Source organism: Camelus ferus, chromosome 2 (assembly GCF_009834535.1).
Source record: "Camelus ferus isolate YT-003-E chromosome 2, BCGSAC_Cfer_1.0, whole genome shotgun sequence".
NCBI classification, from domain to species: domain Eukaryota; kingdom Metazoa; phylum Chordata; class Mammalia; order Artiodactyla; family Camelidae; genus Camelus; species Camelus ferus.
The window spans coordinates 79,252,734-79,273,297 of record NC_045697.1 but is presented as its reverse complement, the minus strand read 5'-3'; the positions used below and the strand labels follow the sequence as shown (position 1 = coordinate 79,273,297).

The 20,564-nt window shown below is 35.9% G+C and overlaps 1 protein-coding gene across 11 annotated transcripts in view; it reads right to left on the bottom strand.

Moving 5' to 3' along the window:
* Positions 1-20,564, bottom strand: part of ALPK1 (alpha kinase 1) — a 119,294-nt gene that overhangs the window by 57,384 nt on the left and 41,346 nt on the right. For 3 of the 11 annotated variants that reach the window (XM_032462031.1, XM_014567786.2, XM_032462076.1), the window contains one exon: positions 9,207-9,385. The exons of 6 other annotated variants lie outside the window; for them this stretch is intronic. The gene's annotated coding sequence lies outside the window, so the exon portion shown is untranslated. Of the gene's footprint in view, positions 1-1,633; positions 1,690-9,206; positions 9,386-20,564 lie in introns of those variants that run through there. 2 more of the 11 variants (XM_032462083.1, XM_032462088.1) reach the window with 1 other exon arrangement.

Sequence of the window (20,564 nt, the reverse complement as noted above, 5' to 3'; positions counted from 1 at the left end):
AGAAATGCATCTCGTAGAGAAGAAGGTTAAGAACAAATTTGCTTGGAATGAGTTACAGGTGAGTAGGACACTCACTTTTCTTTAAGTCCTAAATTAAAGCAAGAAGAGGGTTCTCTTTCCAAAGATCTGTTTTTTAAGACTTCATATAGAAGAAGAGGTGTAATAAAATATAAAGAGCTCATGTACAAAGAGATAAAACTATAGCATAATTTTAATAGCACATCACCCTTTTGTCTAAAGGCTTATAGTAATGTTTTATTAGTGCTATATTATCCTCTTAGGGTAGACAGTAGTCTTCCATTTTACTGACAAATTAAGATATAATTTAATTGTTTTGTTTCTGTTTATACTTTAAGCAGAGAGTATGTAGCAAAGAAAAGAACACTTAGAAATAGGAAAACTAGTATACATAATAGTGCTCAGCAACTAATTCCACTTCATTCTCTACCATCAACTACTTGTGAGATCTCGGAGATTAATTTTTCTCATCCATATTTTGAGGAGATCGGTTGGGAGTATTTGTTAAAATCTTTTCAGGTCTTAACTTACATACTCAGCAGCAGTTTAGATAGACCAGGTTGCCTATTGCAAAAGAATATCTGATATTTATTTACAGAAAAATTCCTGGCTCTTTTCAGAATCTGTAAGTACAAAATTTTTATATACACTTTTCTCTGTGGTTAAGAAGTGTTGACTTGAATCTTAAAGGCTGATTACTAAATAAATATCCTTCTTTGCTTTTGTTTCCTCACTTGAAACCCCAATTCCTGATGCACAGGATCATAAATCTCTTCCTTTTGTCTAAGTGCTGTGAAAGAAAGATAAGATACGTGGTTTTGTGAGAGCAAACAACAGGACTTGACCTAATCATTTGGGTAAGGCTAGGGCAGGTCAAGGGGGGATCCCCTGAAGATGTGATGCCTGACTTAAGCTCTGAAAGAGGAACAGCGTTTAATGAAGTTAAAATGATAGTGAAGAGCCATAATGTAGAAGAAAACAGAGAGCGAATGAAAGAGGTTGGCTGCACTAGAAATAAAAGGAGAAAGTTGATATGAAGTGATGCTCAACAGGTAAGCAGGGACTGTGCAGGGCCGTATGTGCCAGGTAAGGAATTATTTGTTTGCCCAAAGAGTCACAGAAAACTACTAGTAGCAATAGGAACACAACCAAGTTTGCATTTGGGAAAGATCGTTCTGCTTTAACTGTAGTTTGTGTACTGGGGGCAGGGAGGAAGAGGGTGACTGCAGGTAGATCAGTTAGGTACTTATTGCAATAATTCAGGTGAGAGATATCAGGTCTTTGGACCAGAGAGATAGTATCAGAGATATAGAAAATTGGACAGATTTGAGAACTGTTTAGGGAGTGGATGCAGTACTGGTGTTGGATGGATATGAAAGGTCTTAAGTATGAGTTCCAAATTTCTGCCTCTCCATAGCTCAAAACTGAATGGACAATGTTACCATACTTTGAGACAGGGAACATAGATGAGAAAAGGCATAAATACATCTTCTATTTCTAGCAATAAACCTAGTAAGGATGATAAATCATACTGTCCAACAAAAGCAATCAGATTTTAACCAAGAAAGCATGTCTAAAAAAGGAAGAGACTTCCAAGATAATTAATGTTTATTACCTGTTACGAAAGATATTCTTTATATATTTTGAAAGTTATAGCATTTTCCTCTTTCCCTGTAGAATTCAGGAGAGACAATAGGAAGAAAATACTGTAACATGAGAAACACTTTGGAATCCAACCATCTGTCTAGACTTGTATGGTTCATTGTTAGGCATAACAGAGGCTGGAGCCCAGGAAATTTTCCTTCAGGCAACAGTCCCACTGGAAATTTTGGTCAGCTTCATTTATAAAAGAATCATTTTCAATTACAACACATATCAATTTTTGTCCCCCTGAACTATGGCACTCTGTGAGCTATACATTATTTCTAAATTGGAAAAATGATGTTTCTCAATATTTAGTAACCTATGAATTGTTTTTTCTATTTTAATATCCCCCATATATTTTTTTCTTACAAATCAAATAGAAATAGGCCAGAAAAAGCAATCAAGCATGCAAACAGGTATCTCTAGAATAACAGGTACCCCACAAAGTTAGAATCATATACTCTAACGTACACATGCACACATAGCCTAATGGTCATGTATTCATACATTCTGTGTTTGATTTTTGCACATGGATGCTTTAGCTCTGTTGATGACTGAGAATTTAGCTGCGTGGCTGAGTTATAGAATAATTGGCAAGTTGGCCATCATTAAAAATAAGCAAGTCAGTGAATTATTCAAAGCCCCATTTCTTTTGGCATTTGTGTTTGAGCCTTCTTCACTGGACAATCAGTACCTCTTTAGGGGATAAATTAGGGAAAATTAAAGAACTCCAAAGGTATTCCATGGTCTACTGGCTGCCACCTCAATAATAATCCACCAGCCAACTAGTGTGAATCCTTAGGCTTGAAGATGTCGGGAAGCATAAAGAAGTAAAAGAGATGGTCTGTACTCTCAGGGAGCTTAAAATGTAATCAGAGGACTAACATATCAATATATTTAAAATGAACTATACAGAGCATATCACACATGACTGTATTCCAAATGCTCAATTTAAATTATCTTTGTTGGAATTCAATTAATAGTTGGTTAAATTTACAAGCAAGTTTACAGAGCTCATTTAATTCATATGCACATGAATACTTATGCTAACAATACTTTCCATCTACATTCAAAAGTATTTATCATATTGTTTTTAGGAGAAAATGTATTCTGGTATCCAACACAGAATAATCAGAATACACTTCTCTAGTCTGGCTCCAGCAATGACAATGCAGCCTTTCCCAGCATCTCACCCTCTCCTGAGCAACCCCATACACCAACTCTGACTATATTACCTCTTGTACTGATTAGTGGTGGAAATGGGTAAATAAAAGGAGAAAAACTAATTGGAGAGTAATACAACTATGGAGTTTGGTTAGATACTTTTGGATGACAGCTGTTTGTTAGCATTTTAGAACTGCATAAAAAGCTAACTTCTAAAACACCAAAAAACTAAAGGGTAGATTTCTGTATCTATCAGTATGTAAGACTATATGCCCAAACCAACACTCCGGCTGAAAACAACTAAAAATGCTGGAAAAGCATGTTAAAACCTCTAAAATGTATCAATGAAATGGCAAGAAAGGAAGGATTACTCAGAAGATAAAAATCAAGTAAAAGCTGGAACCCAGAAAGATAACACAGAATCTAGTCTTTGCCTTGAGTTTATCTGCCTAACATTGTGAGCTAAAACTGGTTTTCACTATCTTGGAGCATAAGAGGGTAGGAAATAAAATCAAAGGTTTACCCACATGGGACGTACAAGGGGAGACTGTCCCCTGCATAAACTGAGATCCTAAAAGGATGCACCTTTACTGTAGGGGTGGGCTAAAAATATATTCTCATCTTCTTTCTCTATCTCTAGGAAAATTGTCTATGGCAAAACATGCTGCTTCCTGGAGAACAAAAATTTTTGCCTTGAGAATTTGAAGCCACAGGTCCACAAAACCTCTTCTTGATAATTATTTTTAAATAAGTTATTTAAAATTGATCCTAGGTTGGTGGTTTTCTCAGGCAACTGGTGGAATGGAATACAATCTTCTCTAAAGGAATCTGATTTTGATCTAAGTTTCAAAGAATTCTCACCTATAAAATACCAAGAAATATAAACTCCTGGTCATAGCTCACAAAGTACATAAGGTAAAAAGAAACAAAGAATGAAAGCAGAAACAACAGACAGTAAAGTCAGACCCACAAAAACTCTAAATAGTGGAATTATCAGATATAGACTATAAAATATACACATTTAAGAACTGAAAGTATATGTTGAGTGTATGAATAAAGAATAAGAAACTGTAAAAAGATACAAGAAGATTGAAGTAGAATCAAATTACATTTCTAGAAACAAAAAACATAATTAAAATGTTTAAATTCAATGAATTGGATATATTTGATAAAATATTAGCTCTGGCTAAAGATAGAATTTTTGAACTGAATGATACATCAGAACATATTGCCTAGAACACAACAGAAAAAGACAAAGGGATGGAAAATACAAGACAGATTAAGAAACACAGAGGCTTGACAGGAAAGCTCTAACATATGTCTGTTCAGAGTCTTAGATGGGAAGAAGTGGAGGAAGCAGAAGAAATTTGGAGAGGTAATGACTAACAACTTTTAGACTAGCAGAAAGACAGTAATTAAGATTCCCATTATCTTCAAGCAGAATAAATAAATAAAAATCCACACCTAGAAACATCACAGTGAAACTAGGTTAACACAAAAGACATAAAGAAGATCTTTAAAATGAACAGAGAGAAAAGACAGATTACCTTCAAAAAAATAAGAGTGAATTTTTAGATGGCTACCTAAAGCAACAATGGAAACCAGAAGATAGTGAAAGGCTATCTTTAACATGCTAGGAGGGAAACCCTGCAAAATAAAAATATTTTAAAATAAACATCAACAACTCCTTACCAAACATACGTCTATAGTATGTACTTTAGATAAAAGGAAAGCGATCACAGATGAAGGCCCTGAGATTCAAGGATAAGCAACAAGCAATAAAAGTGGTAAGTTATTGGCTAATCATAAACAAACATTGTATAAACCTACAACAATGTTTTATGGGATAAAAAAAATAGAAAAATATACAGACAAACACAAACAGCATGTATGTCAGGAGTAGAGTGATTGACATTAAAATTTTCTAAGATCCTTGAGTTGGTCAGGAGTGGAGACATTAACTTTGACACTGATAAAATTTCTAAGGTAACCCCTAAAAAATTGAAATAAAACATACAACTCTGAAACTACAAGAAGGGAAAAAAAGAAAAAGCCAATCTAAAAGAAGGCAAGAAAAAAAAGAAAATTAAGAAATATACTTCTAAATGACTCACAGGTCAAAGAAGTCTTTACTATGGAAATTAGAAAATATTATAATGGAATAATAATATTACATATCAAAATGTGTGGAATTCAGTCAAAGTGGAACATAAACATTTCAATACTTCCAATAAATATAAATGAAAAAATGCTATAGTAAAATGATATAGACTAGATTAAAAAAATAGCTACATGAATTTAGTTAAAGAATAAGAATATAGAAACATTAAAATAAGATGGAAAAAGATATACTAGAAAAATACTAACTAAAAGAAAGCTGATATAGCTATATTAATATCAGATAAAACAGACTTTAAGGCAAAAAGCATTAGTAGAAACTAAAGCATCACTTTATATAGCTAAAAATGTAATTTAATAAAAACATATCATTTACAATGGTATGAAATATGTAAATAAAAATAAGACATATGTGTACGTAGAGAATATCTCAGAATAATGATAACAATAAATACGCAAGACTTTTAGAGAAAAATTATAAAACTTACTTTATTGAAAGACATTAATAAAAATCTAACTACATGAAGAGATATCCCATGCTACTGGCCTGGAAAATTCAGTATTATCAAAACATCAATTTCACCAAATTAACCTGTATCTTTAATGCAATTCTAATCAAAACAAACAGCTGTGTGTGTGTTTATCTTTGTGCACAACCTTACAAGAGTTCTAAAATGTATGTGTGAGAACAAAGTTTAAGAATAATCAAGATACTCCTAACAAAAAATAACAAGGGAGGAGAAGGGTGTCATACCAGACGTCAATAATTAATATAAGATTATATTAAATGATACAAAAATTATTGGCAGTAGGATAGATAAACTGATCTTCCAAATAAAATCAGGAGTCCAGCAAAAGACCCACGTACGTATGAAAACCTGATTTATTACAGAGCTCAATATAATTTGAGTTAATTTTTTTAAAAATCAATACAAGTCAGATTAAAGACCTAAATGTGAAAGACAAAACCATGCAACTTGTAAAAGAGAATACCTAGAAGAGAGTATCTTTATCACTTTTGGTTAGGAAAGAATTTCTTAAATACTTGTGAAAAAATAAAGGCCAGTTGTAAAGGAAAAGATTGATACAATTAATTGGAAAGATGAACTTCTGATTGGGAAAAAGACATCGAAAAGAAAGTGAAAAGACAAATAACAAACTAGGAGAAAGTATTTGTAACATATGTTAACTGACAAAGGATTTCTATCCAGAATATGTAAAGAATGCCTGTAAATCAATGAGAAAAGGACCAGCCACGTAGTAGAAAAAGAATGAGCAGAAAACTTGAACAGATACTTCACACAAGGAAACATGGATGGCCAACGAACAACCTCATTAGGGTAATTAAACCACAATGAAAGAACATGCACAACTTCCTTATAGGAAAAAAAAATTTAAGTTGGATAACAGTTGTCAAGAACAGTCAGTATTAGCTTTTCTCATCCACCAGTTTGGTACTACCCAGTAAAATCGAAGATGCACACACTATGACCCTGTGTCCACTCTCAGGCATATACTCTAGTTTATGGAAGCTTTTGGACTTGTGCCTAGGGGATATGTATAAGAATGTTCACAGTGACACAGTTGGTAATAGTTTGTAAATTAACAAAAGGGAACAATTCATATATCCATCAGCAGGAGAATGAATTAGAAAACAGGTATATTTATACACTAGAATAGAATAAGCAAATGAATGAATTACAGTTACATATAACAACATGGATGAATCTTAGAACTATAAAAAGGAAGTCACAGATGAGTACATGCATATAATTTACAAACATTCATAGCTAAACAACATACTAATATAGGATACAAATATATAAGGTAAAATTACAAAGAAAAGTAAGGGAACATAAACTAAAAATTCAGAATAGTGGATTTATTGAGGGGAAAGTGAAGAAGATAGGAGGTAGGTGTACAGACACAGGAGATTTCAAAGAAAGTGATAGTTTCTTTTATTTAAACTGGTTGTTTGATCTATAGATACTAATTGTGTTCTGCGTATATTATACTCATTTTATAATTTTTGATACCTATTTGACATTTAAGGAAAAAAATTAAAAACAATAAAATGGAAACCCAAGTCTAGGAATATTGCATAGGTAACAAGTCAGTTCGGGCCTGCCCTTAGGGCTGGAGCCAGTGATTTCATTGAAAGACAGTAAAAGACAGCACTTCAGAGCAGGGAGGGGCACTTGCACAGGGATTTCTCAAGGGTAGGATTTGAAATAGCTGAAGACAGGAGAGAAGAAAAGAAATCTAGTTGGGGAATGAAATGAGCAGGCATTTCAAAGAGATCATTGGGAAGCCAGGAGTAAGGATAGGCTATTGAAATAACTGATGAGACAGGCAGTTTGAACCATTAGTTTAACAAACACTGATTGCCAAGAAATTCAATTCATTTTTCATTCCATTTATAAAGAAAATGAAGGAGTGTGCTGTGATTTTTTAAAAAAGTAAATAGATTTTAGAAAATTCTGTAAGTGAAAATGAAGTTCTTTGCTATGGCTCTTTTATAGCAAGATTTCCAGCCAGAGGGCCATATCTTGTTAAAATGGGAAGTTGGAGGCCAAAGCTGCCTCGTCCCTCTTTCTCTCTTGCTCTTGTGCCCCATTCTCTCCAGTTCCCCTGCAGCTGAATGTGTTTATCAAACTTGACTGCGCAGGAAAGTGCAATGAGAATGTTTCGGGTCACAAACAGGTTACCTGCCGGCCTCAGGAAGAAAGAAGGGGAAAAAGAAAAGGCCATTGTTGCAGGGTCTTTTGCTCATACTCCCCAGCTACAGTTACCTACTCCATCAGCCGTGGTGACATCTGATGAACTATTAGCCTAGACCCATGGCTGGAAGAGCGACATCTCAGGTCAAGGTGAGTCAGGCCTGCCATCTGGTCCTGCTTGAGGCTCCTGTGCTTATGACTTCCAAATGGTCCTTCTAGGAGAGTTTTCTTTGTATTTCTGCACCCCAACTAAGAGAAGAGCATTCCCATATACTGACTCCATATGTCCCCAAATCCAGAGCTGCCATGATACTGGGAGCCATTCATAGAGTAGGAAAAAGTATTTTATAAACTTTGCAGGGCTTTCAGTCTGAGGCATATCCTGTGGGAGGCAGATATTGTCTCCCCAAACTCTAGGTAAATAATTTGAGCCATGAAGAGGGGGTGAAGAGGCAGGAGGAGGTTGAGTAATTTGCCCAAAGCTCCAAGCAAAGATCAGGATAAGAATTCATTCGGGGTTCTGACTTGTCCTCAAAATACACTTTGCTTCCCCTTTAAATAGATATTAGCGTTCTGTAGAAAAACATAGCAGGTGTAATTTGCTAGAAAAGAAACAGTTCTCTTTTAAAAGAGAAATTTCTTTAAAAGAAGAAACGGAGTAGTCTGTGCTGCGGTGGATGAGGCAACTGAAATGCTCCGTTTACACCTACAGAGTCAGGATGGCAAAGCTGCTGGCTGTCTCCAGGGATGGAATAGGAAGAAAGTCCAGGTGATGGTGCAGTATGTATATGGAAATGGCATGAAACATACTATGATATAAAATTGCCAGGGCTGTAAAGCATCATATACTTTTGATGAGGCCAGTAAATGTGGAGATTAAGGTTAATTTTGCAACAAAATATTTTCAAATCTGTATCTATAATTCCCGTGGCCAAGAGAGTTATTTTACGAGGAATCATGTAGATTTTGAAGTTAGAGATACCCTACAAAGGAGCAGTCTGTACTGGAGAAAAGGGATGAGCGGGGCTCTGAAATTCTTGGAGCAGAAAAATGAAGGTACTGCAGTTTTTCTGTTTAAGTCATCAGTAGGCAGCCAAGTGAAGCACTATTGCACTTTACAGTCAGGGTTCTTGGGTTTCAATTTTAGTTCTGCTACTTGCTAGCTGAGCAGTCTTAGGCAAATTATACCTCAGTTTCCTTATCTGTAAAAAAAAGGGGTAATAATAGGACCAATCTCACAGAGTTTTTTTTTTTAGTAACTTTTGTTTTTCTTTCTTTATTAGTATTTTTAAAATAATGACTGGGGATTGAACTCAGGACCTCATGCATGCAAGGCATGCACTCTACCACTGAGCTAAACCCCCTCCCTGCCAATCTTTCAGAGTTTTAAAAGGATCAATTGAGTTAATATATGTAAAACACAAAGAATATTACCTAGCATGTAATTAGTGCTTGATAGGTATCAGTTACTGTTTTTGATAACATTTCCAAGAAATAAAGTTTTATTTTTTTAAAGAGTCACCCAATTTCTCTTTAGTTTACCTCTTTTGGGATTTGATTTCCTTGTTGGCTTCATTAGCATTTATGGTTTTGAGAAAGAAAATTGCTTGGCTGTGCAGTCTTCAGGTTCTTGATATTTTTTCCCAGTATAAAGCCATGTAACAGTGGAATTATGCCCTAAATAATTTTCCAGATCCACATTTAATTAATGAATAGAAATGCTGTAAGAGAATTGAAATGTTATGACCAGTCAGACATCTTCAGGAAAAAAGATGTGAGTTTTATTTGCTTTTTATAAAAACCCTTAAACCCAGCCAACTTGGTTTAATCAGCTGTTTGCCTCCAGCCCTGAGCCGCGCCTCTGTCTATGCTGTTAGAAAAGAGCCCTGAAGCGGCTAAGGGGAAGACAGCCCATCGGATTATAGATCAGACAGAAACACCCTCAACCCCTCATCTTCTTCTTCGCCCTGAGACACATACAAAGCTCTTTATTTATTTTATACTTGAAATGTCAAAGGCGCCCGGGGGTGGGCCTCTGGCCTGGGGATTGGCAGACCACACTCCTGGGCAGACATAATAAAAGTCCACCATGTGGCCGTGTGATTCACACAGCGTGCGCATGTCACCAGCAACTGATGGGTCTTGGCAGGGAGCCTCCTACTGGCCAGGAACAAGTGCGAACTCACGTTTCCTCTAGTGGCAAGCGACTGTGATGGAGAACAACTCGGATATCCACACACTTTGAGGGCCCAAAGTCAAAAGTATCAATCAGTGGGACAAGCGTTACACACACCAAACTACCTCAACACAGTGACAACCAAGTCGAGGTCAGCCGCCAGGAGCTCTTTAGGAGAGGAGTTTACAGCAGTATTTTACTACTTCTGCATGATGATAAAGGAACAAGAAGTGTCTACAGAGGAAAGTTAGCATGTTTAACATTTTGTTTACTTAGCTCTTGACAGGGCTCCGAAGCATCCCACCGCATATACAAAAACAGAGTCCTTGACATGGCTTGTCTTAGCCAGAAAGGCTCAAGCAGAAAACCAGGCCTACTTTGCTCTCTGTGCCTGCAGAGACCCGGAGGCCCTCACTTCATCAGGCTGGCTTGGAAAATGAGAAGAGTTTTATAATTTCAGGATTCTATGCTTTCTATAAGAGTTCTACCACTGAGTAAAATGCCACTCGGTCATGGAGCAAGTGTGCCCAGAACGTCAATCACCTGATTTGAGGGATAACTTGATTGGTTTTGAGCCAGTCCACTCACTTTCTTTGGTAGCTCCTCAAGCGGAAGAACTCCCATTTTCTCTTTTCTCTAATAAAGAGGACAGAGATCTGAGACTTGGTGTTAATTCTATTCTTTGCTTTTAGCTAATGAAGGAACATTTGCCAGTATAGAATTAACAGTGATACAGAGAATTTTAAAAAAATGAGTAAACCAAAAAAGGCAAGTGAAACACATGAGCTTTTTTACACACTCTATTACTGGCCAAAAACTTTTCCTACTGTTTCCTTAATGCTTGGCTTTAATAGCTAACTTAGAGGTTTAAATATAAATTAATACAAACTGACTATATTTGCAAACTCCTGGATGGTTAGTTATGCATTTATTGAGTATCCCTTATATACTGTATTTCAAACTTTTGAAGATTACCAAGAAACAAAATAAACCCTCAAAGACCTCATTGGGGAAATAAAGTGAGTATATGATTCAACTTGCAAAAAATTCCAAAGCAACATTCTGACCCAAGGATGAATTTACTTAAATGTAGACAAGTTAGAGAATTCATTCTACCCTTTCCACTATTAGAGAAGAAAAGGCATTTCATAATACATATTGACAAAAAGAAATAGATTTGGCTTGATTATTTAACTTTTATAAGATTACAATGAGGAAGGTAGCAAGTAATATGCTACCAATTTGAAGATAAAGTCAGAAGTTCAGTGATTTGTCCAAGTTCAAATAGCAACTTGGTGGGATTATCTGCAAGAGTCAGACACAAGATTTTAAACATCAGTCCACTGTGGTTTTACATGAGATCACTCTATGTCTTGGCTTTTGTGGGGAAGAAACCAATAAAAACACTGGGAAAAAAAAGATATATTATTTTGGTAGACTATTGATTCTATGACAGAAAAGTATAATCCAGTCTGTTTAAAAGAAACAGGCTTCACTCTCAAATTTTAAAGCACTGAAATAATAACTGCTCTGTTTTTTCTTGGTAAAAGGTATCCTAATTTGACCTTATTCAAGCAGTAATATAATTCCAGGGGGACCAATGAAGAGAAAGGAAAGAACTGATGAGGTCTAAGTGGTGATTACATTTATAGATTAATCCTGACAGGGAGCAAATACATCTCCTCCCAGGAGGCCCCAATATAGCCAACTGAGAAGTGGGGTCATTATTCATGAGCACAGTAGATTTTTCTGATTACAATAAACATTTTAATTACTTTAGGTGAAATATTTTAATGGTAGCAAACTTAAAAATTAAGCACTGTCTTTTTTGGTCATATTGGCTATGCATGAAATCCATTCTTATTCTTTATACTACTTCACACAGCAATTTGCCTGCCCTGAAATCAAAATGGCAAAATGGTATACATTTATTAAAAAAGCATTCACATACGAAAACCTGCCAAACCCCACACGGGGAAGAACGGGCCATGTGAGTGGTCAGCAGCATGGCCACAGAGCAGTTTCATTTCCATCCATGTTCTACTGGGGCCTTTCACATATAATTTCACTTGAAGCTAATAAGTTTGGAAAACACTTATCCAAATGAATCAATGAAGATAAGGTAGGAGTAGAATAATGATTCAATTTTTATTTTTCAATGAGATGATAAATTCACATTCTAGGAAGATACTAACACATACCACAAAACACATCCACATACATCACAATGAAAATCATTATGAAAGAATGAAACCTTTGTGTCATGGAAGCAAAATAACTAATTTGGAACATGAGAGCCAAATACTAAGTTCCTTTAAAAAAAAAAAAGTGGGGATTTCCTGACTGATAATAATTATCACAGTAAATGATATTAAGGAATCTGTTCATTTTTAAGGTGAGGTAATAGTACTGTGGTATGTTAAAAAAAAAAAAGAGCTCATATCTTTTAGGGAAACATTCTGAAATATTTACAGATGAAATTATATAAAATCTGAGATGTAGGGAATGGAGGTATGGAGAAAGTAAGGATATAAATTAGGCAAAATTGGCTACAGGTTGTTAAATGTTGAGGCTGAATCAAAGTACATAGATTTCTTATATTGCCCTCAGTACTTTTGTACATATTTGAAGTTTTCCATAATAAAAAATTTTAAAATATTCTGTTTTGAGGACTATAAGCAAAAAGGAATGGTTTTGATGAACTCTGAGAAGCACAAATGACTATTCTGAAATTATTTTAACCCTGCTTAGTCCCTGCTTTAGACAGCCAACAAAACTGGGCTTTGGCCTCCCTAATGTGAAGTAAGCTCTTTAAAATGACGCTACTGCTTCACCCATTTCTATAATTAAACCCAGACAGTGACTAGTACATTTGGAGCGTCTGCCTAAAAAGTTAACAACAACACATTGTGTTTTTCAATCACGGCCCCATCTCACCTACATACCCATCATAAACACTGCTAGGGTACTCTGTTGCGTTTCCCAGTTAGTATGTGCTTTGAAATCACAACCAAATTTTAATGCTATCTTAAGCATAATACAAACAAAAAGTTAAATGTAGTGCAAAAATAATCATACCAAATACTTCCAAGCCATTAGCATGGGTAAATGAGCTCTGTCTATAAAAACACAAGAAGCAAGCCCCCTATTAAAATTGTCTTGAGAAATCAGAGTTTACAACTGTGAGGAAATAGTGAGGCTATACCTGCTTTTACCAAAATTATGTGAAATGCTGCTATTCGTCTACTTTCTACGGAATTAAAAAGTTACTTTTTAATTGAAAGAAAAATTCCAAACTGTGGAAGGAAAATCTCCAACTTTATCTGCCCTTAACATTTTTTTTAATATGAAAAAATAGTCTGATGATTTGTGATGATGTGAATGTTCACGGTATTTGAACTAATTTAACTATTTTAAATCCACAGTTTGCTGTCACAGACACCACCGAAAGGCGGGGTGGAGAGGGAACGTTTCATTGGTTGAACACTTTCCATGCTTTAGGTGCTGTGTACCTCAGATACAAACCCTTAGGATGTAGGCTTTATTATTCCCACTTGAGAGAGGAGAAAGTTAAGGGTCATGGAGGTTAAGTCATTTGCCCAAGGTCACATATTGAATAAAGGACATATTCAGAATTTCCAGAAGATTTTGACCCCATGGGTGTTTTTAAAGCCACTTGCCTTCCAGCTTACTAACACAGTCCTGAAAATTTCAAAAGGTATCAATACATAGAAAGATAGGATTAATGGAAGTCCTTCTAAGTACTCTTATTATACTTTCAATAAAGTAATTCTATAAATACATATGTGTATATTACACATGTGCTCTTCCACTTTACTAATAGATCAATTTCTACCCAGCCTGGTCCAAAGAAAGTTAATCAAATTTCACAATTTCCCCTAAATATACTAGTGAAAGACAGCTGAAAAGTCAGAGACCAATTCTACTATTTTCATGTTGGGAAGACAATTGCTTACAACTGAATTCTCTCTAGACTTCAATCAGCAATAATTCAGGCCAGAACACACTCTGCTGTCACACTCTATCTTCTCCAAGTTCGGGGGAGTTTTGTCTCATAAGGATAATTAAAGACATGGTAGTGCCACTTGCTAGGATTTCTCTCTTTCTCATTTACCTCTTATAAAAGAAGAAACTTTAGTTTAAAGATTAGATTTTTTTTCCTTTTTCTAAAGCTGGGTATACCAACTGGCATGGGCTGTATTAAAATCAGGAGAAACCTCAATCAAAAAGCCCCTCTCGGAAGGCAGGCTTTCTTGTTAATATGCGCCAACATGAAAGGCTTTCTTTTCATCCTATACAACTACAGTGTGTGTAAATTGCAGGGGGCTCATTGGCATAAATCTCGGCTGCGACCTCTGAGGTAAACTGGATTTACATTACTTTCTGACAAGAATTAAATGAAGGCCTTGTGGATATATGAACAGCCTTCTAGGCTGCAACAGATGGGCATGAATGTGCTCCCTAGGAAAACTATCAGTGACATCTGTGTCCTCCAAATTCTGGTGGTCTCAGCCAATTAACAGAGGGGAAGAAAAGGTGGGGGCTGGGAGGCCACTGCACAGCCCCCAGCCAAAGCCTAGGCAGCAGTGTTTGTGTTTGGAGATGGGATCAGGCTGGCCTGAAGCAGTGAGGTTAGCACTTTATTGTTATCATTCAAATGGAGAATGAGGCTTACAAGCTATTTGTATACCACAGTGAGGATAATATGATTTTTCTCATTTGACCGGAGGAGATGGCCCTCTCTTGCAGCTGATATCATATTTCAGTGCAATCTTTTTGAGACGGGTGTTTACTTTTGTCTCTTCTGGGGCAGGCTGATGGGGTTGCTGTCTGCCAGTTTATGTGGCGCATTCACATATCACAAAGCAGGTGAACTCTAAGACAAAACAGAGATCTTTCCCCCAAACAGTCTTCCTCAAAATCTATTTATTTCCTCCTCCAAAGTAGCGTTTGTTGATTTCACAAGGAGGTCAAAATCAAGGTTTTCTGCAAACTTATGGTTACCAGGGGAAAGGGGGTGGGAAGGGATAAATTGGGAGTTCGAGATTTGTAGATACTAACTACTATATATAAAATAGATAAACACCAAGTTTATACTGTATAGCACAGGGAGCTATATTCAATATCTCATAGTGACTTACGGTGAAAGAGAATATGAAAATGAATGTATGTATGTTCATGTATGAAGCATTGTGCTGTACACCAGAAATTGATACAACATTGTAAACTGACTATACTTCAATAAAAATATAGATACAAAAAAAATCAAGGTTTTCTGGTTAAAACAAAGTCAAGAGAAATTACATCAGAGAACTTTAATGAAGTGATGAAGGATTCCTTGAAAAAACAGCATAATGAACCATGAACCCTACTGTCTGAATTTATCAGTTTTGCTATGCTGATCCCCCTGTGTTTAATATGCAAGGCAGAAGGAAAACTGGATGACCCTAGGCAGATGATAGGATCCCCCTTGTGCTCTCTCATCTCATTTTCTTGGATTGCATGGACCAAATGACCAGGACTAGGGAGCTGAAAGGATGGCAGGGGAGATGAGAACTAACATTTACTTGTTCAGTATCAGAAGGAATTAGAAGAGGACTATTTAGATTTTCTAGGTTCTGTGTCTTCTAGGCCCAAGCATTAAGAACAGAGGCTTTGGACCCAAACTACCCATGTCCATGTCCACCACTTCCTGGATATGAGACAAAAGGCAAGTTACTTCCTTGTGCCTCAGTTTCCTCATCTGTAAAATCAAGCAAATAATCGTATCTACCTCTTTTTTTTAAATTGAAGTACAGTCAGTTATAATGTGTCAATTTCTAGTGTACAGCACAATGTCCCAGTCATAATAGACATACATATATTTGTTTTCATATTCTTTTACATTATAGGTTACTGTAAGATATTGAATATAGCTCCCTGTGCTATACAGAAGAAATTTTTTTTTAAATCTATTTTATACATAGTAGTTAATATTTACAAATCTCAAAATCCCAATTTATCCCTTTCCACCCCCTTTTCCCCCTTGGAAGCCATTAGTTCATTTACTATGTCTGTGAGTCTGTTTGTTTTGTCGATAAGTTCATTAGTGTCTTCTTTTTCCTTTTTTTTTTTTTTAGATTCTACATCTTAATAAGGATGAAATAATCTAATACGTGGAAAAATGCTTCTGACATTGTTTGAGGGCTATTTTTATCCTGACTTTATGGAGAGGAGTATTGAGGGCCTAAGGGTAACGTCCTGGGCCTCTAAACTAGTTTTTCAAATGACTTTTCAAAAGAAACTATTTATATTGCTCTTACGAGCTTAAGGTCATGTTTTAAAATTACATATTTCCTTTAATGTAGAAGATTTTGAAATTATGATTGGCTAAAATGAACTAATTTTCAATACCATCTAGATATCTCTAAATTATAAAATAGTCTGTCTAGAGGCTAATAAAATGATATATTTAGAACCCCCCAAATTTAAGCCATTTGTTTGAACTTTGTTTCCTTAGTTGTAGAAACAGAAGTAAGCAGCTTGTGCTGTAGTAAACTGAGGTTATTATACGCAGAGTTTTAGAAGACAATGGCTAATTGTGATAGCTTGGATGTAAACTACTTACCCCTTTGTCCGTGGTATTGTTTAAAACACAATAATTCCATATAGCAACTGTTTAGAACAACAACAACAACAAAAGGAGGGCAAAAAGGGCGAGTGGACCTTCTAACGAGAACCCCTGTCTAGCTGTACATGTTCATCTTGCTGTGTTTTTAAAGCAAATTTTCACTTATTGATTCTTCGCCTCTTACTCTTTGCTCTGCATGACTTTCTAATGGTGCAGGTGTCAGAACTTGAGCAAGCTGAGCCTCAGCAGTGTAGGGTTGCTTTTAGGGGAAGCCAAATTATTGGTCCACAAAGAAGTCACTCACTCTTTCCCCATTACTCATATGCTGGCTTTCAAAATCCATGGATTTCATGGTGAGGATGAAGACAGTTGTGGGCACAATTTTTATACAAATTGTGAAGTTTTTTTTCATCTTTATCAGGCTGCAACACCAAATATAATTTTGCCTTATTCTGTTGGTATAGTATCTTCATGTTGAGCTATAAACAGCAGAGGGGTCTTTGTCTGCATAGAGGTTCAGAAGAGACTTGATACTAAACAAAAGCACCTGTTGTTTCGTTCCTGCGATGGCCTCAGAAGTGACCAGTTGGCTACATTTCCCCCACACTCCTCCTCAGGCTTTTCCCAACACTACCGTCTCACACATCATTACTGGACGTAAAAGGAGAATAATTGAGGAGAAGATCAATAAATTTAAAAGCTCTTTAAGGAAAGACATAATGAATTTGGTACAGCACATATTTTTAGATCAAAGATGCCTTTGAAGTGACAAAACCGTAATCCATAAACTACTGAAGCACTTCCTTTCTCTCCCAAACTACTTGTTGTCAAATAAAATGGAAGTTAAGGAAATTATCTTTATCTGAAAATGGCCAAAAGAAGCCATCACCTAATGACAGCCTTGTCACAAGCGACAATTGGGGAAATTGTCAGGAAGGCAAGGCCTAACAAGCAGAGGAGTGGGCTTGCTGTTTGCACTAATCTGGCCATGCAGCCCCCACACACAATCCCAGTCAGCTTGCTGTGTGAAACAGCTAAGGCTTTGTCAGCAGTGGCAAAGACTGGAAAGAGTGCTGTTTCATGAATATGTATTACCATCCCTCCATGTCTACAGAGACAAACCCTTCAAAACTGAGATATAAAGCACACACATCCACACCACCAACCAACAAAAACCAAGAAAACCTAAGCTACTCGGTTGAGTGTAGTGAAATGCTAGTAACTAATGAAAGATCACGCGTTGGAAATCGAGCTATAGGCACCCAGTTCCATGTGTTTGCAGGATCTTTATTTCTCAGCCATTGTGATGAAATCTTTAGGGGGCTTTCAGTCTTTAAGAACCACGTCTATGGATTCCAAAACGCTACACACAATTACATGGTTTGCAAATCACACACCTTAGAATTCACCTTTCCAATGCCAAATATGTTCTGAAATTCTCAATATGTGAAAATAACTTTCATATTAATTGAGTACATGTGCAGTTTTAAGAAATCAATCAAATCTCACACTGGCTTCCTATGAAGTAGTAAAAACACTATGTGGAGAATTATGATAAAGATACAATTGTCCAACACTGAGCAGAAAGACATTGTGCTGGCAAAAAGTAAAAACTGCAAATAAGAAATTTTAAGGTGTAACGGGAAAAAGATCCACTCTGCAAACCATTTGTAATCCTACAATGGTGTTCAAAAATGCTGTTAAAAATGTTTTTGACTCCATATTTTAGATATATCCATTTCTACAGAGATGAGTTATTTCACATCCATCTTTTGGACATAGATCTAATAATATGTTTCTGATTGACTGAACTTTGACTTTGCTACTGACATGGCAATTTAGTTTAAATATAAATATAAATGAATATATCTATATTTAAATTCACTTTTCATAGCAGCAGATGCATAAGGCAGAAAAACATAATGTTTCTTTTTTACTTTTTCTTCTGATATGATAAAGTTTGGTTTCCCACTGTGCCAGAGACAAAGCTCAGTTTTGAGGGGTTTCGATATTACGCAATGTTTGCTGTAGACATTTACATTTCATTAGCATATTCTGCTCCACGTGAAATCCAGCGCTGAATGCTCCCAGCACACTAAGGCTAATCCTCTTTAAAGAGCGACAGGCTACATTACATGTGGCCACAGCGGCAGCCGAGCCATCGCTGCATCACTTTGAAGACGACGAACAGAGTTCTCTTGTGAGTCTGTCAGTACCCGGCCTCACAACCACTGCTTTCTGTGCTGTGAAACCCTTCTGTTTTCATCAAGGAGAATTACGAGGAGGCCGAAGTCCACGTTCCAATTCTGAAAGCTGGGCTGCACTTGAAGAGGAGATATTATGCTGATTTCACTTTTTCCTAAGTGTCTATCTACAACCTTTTCAATTAAGATTAAAATGAACTATATCCAAGTATTTTTGGTCCTTTGATTAGAAGCAAGCGCTAACCACATCTTCTGTCCAGGGAATCTGATCCTGGATAATCAGAGGAAAGGGACTCAGTGATGCCACAGGTCTTTTTTCCTTTACCCTTATTTTTACAGGATAACATTAAACATTCAGATGCAGTTATTTGTAGTAGCTCACTTTCCTACAAAGATGACTCAGCTGGCATTAGCTAAGCAGCAGACAGATAATCCAGAATCCAATTTCAACAAAATATAAGGAACTAAAAATTGTACAGCATTGCAGAAAATGTAATTTTTTAAGTTAAAAACAAAGGAAAAGGAGTAAGTACATCCCTCTACTGATGCTATTCTCTTGTTGATGCTTAGTTTATGTTATCAACAAGATTGGTCTTATTTGTTTTTCTTATTTTATAAGTAATTTGTAAAAAATGGTTTCTAAATTGTTCATAATTTTGAAAATAATTATTTGGTAAAAATTGCTATTGAAGATGTCCATTATACTGCTTAATGTTATTTTACTTGAAGTCCTACATTCTAAATTCTCCTATGATTAAAACAGGAGACACTTTCATTTTCATGTCAAGTGGAAATATTTCTTTTTATTAGATTATCAGGATTTAAACCTCATCATGTTGTCCCTTTTCGCCTTTACTCCCAGGAAGCTCAGGTTTTGTGATCAGTTCCATGCTGTCCTTCACTTAGATAATCTTGAATAAACCATCTAACCCAGACCCTTCATTCCTTGGTCCACCTTCTTCTTTACCAGTGGCTTAATAGTTGAATGTGTGTGTCTCATTATATGTAATTTCAAATATTTTTGAACATGTGTGCAAGTTAAAATACATTTCACAATACTGTTCCCTATTTAATTTGGTCCATCTCTTCACAAGCATATGTTAGAAAGCCTTTATGGAACAATGGAAAGAATCCAGCATTTGGAGTTAAATAGGCCTGGATTTGTTGTACACCTACTATGTGGCAGGAATTATTTGCCTGCCCTTCTGGGGTAACTGAACGGTGAGGCAGGCATGGCTGTGGGCAACTCTAGTACTTTTTTTCAGTCACTAAAGAAAACTTTGCTATGAGTTTTCATATTGTACCCCACTTTAATCCCAGCAATATCTAAATTCAGACTTAAGTTTTATTTATAATTAGTATGATTCTCTGCTTATTCTTATATTCCAGTCACTTCTAAGGTAAAACATACTCTAAAAGATTCTATTGCAGACATCTAGACGTTAGCAAATACCTTTCCTAGTTGGTGGCCTCCTTCTGTGTCTGCACCACTTTAAAAGTTTTAAAGCATCTCTTCTGTGTGATTTTCCTGCTCTCTCTTACACCTCTTCCCAAGTGTCTGCTAGTGCCACCTTTCCCCCACACTTCTAATTTAAACAGAGTAGGAAGTAGAGAACTGGGTGTATTTAAAATTGTTTATGATATTTTACTCAAAAACTGTCTTAGAAAAATACTACTAAGTATGAATATACTTAAGAATAAAAAAATGACATAAAATAGTATATTAATCAAAATGATTTACAGAATGCAAATCCTTAGGCAGTTCTTCAAGCATATATACTCAAATGTGTGTTACTGCTGAATGCTTCTAAAAATCGATAATATTGTAGGACCAAAAGAAACTCCATAAATCTACAAGAGGAAAAAAATATTTGACCACAATTTATAAA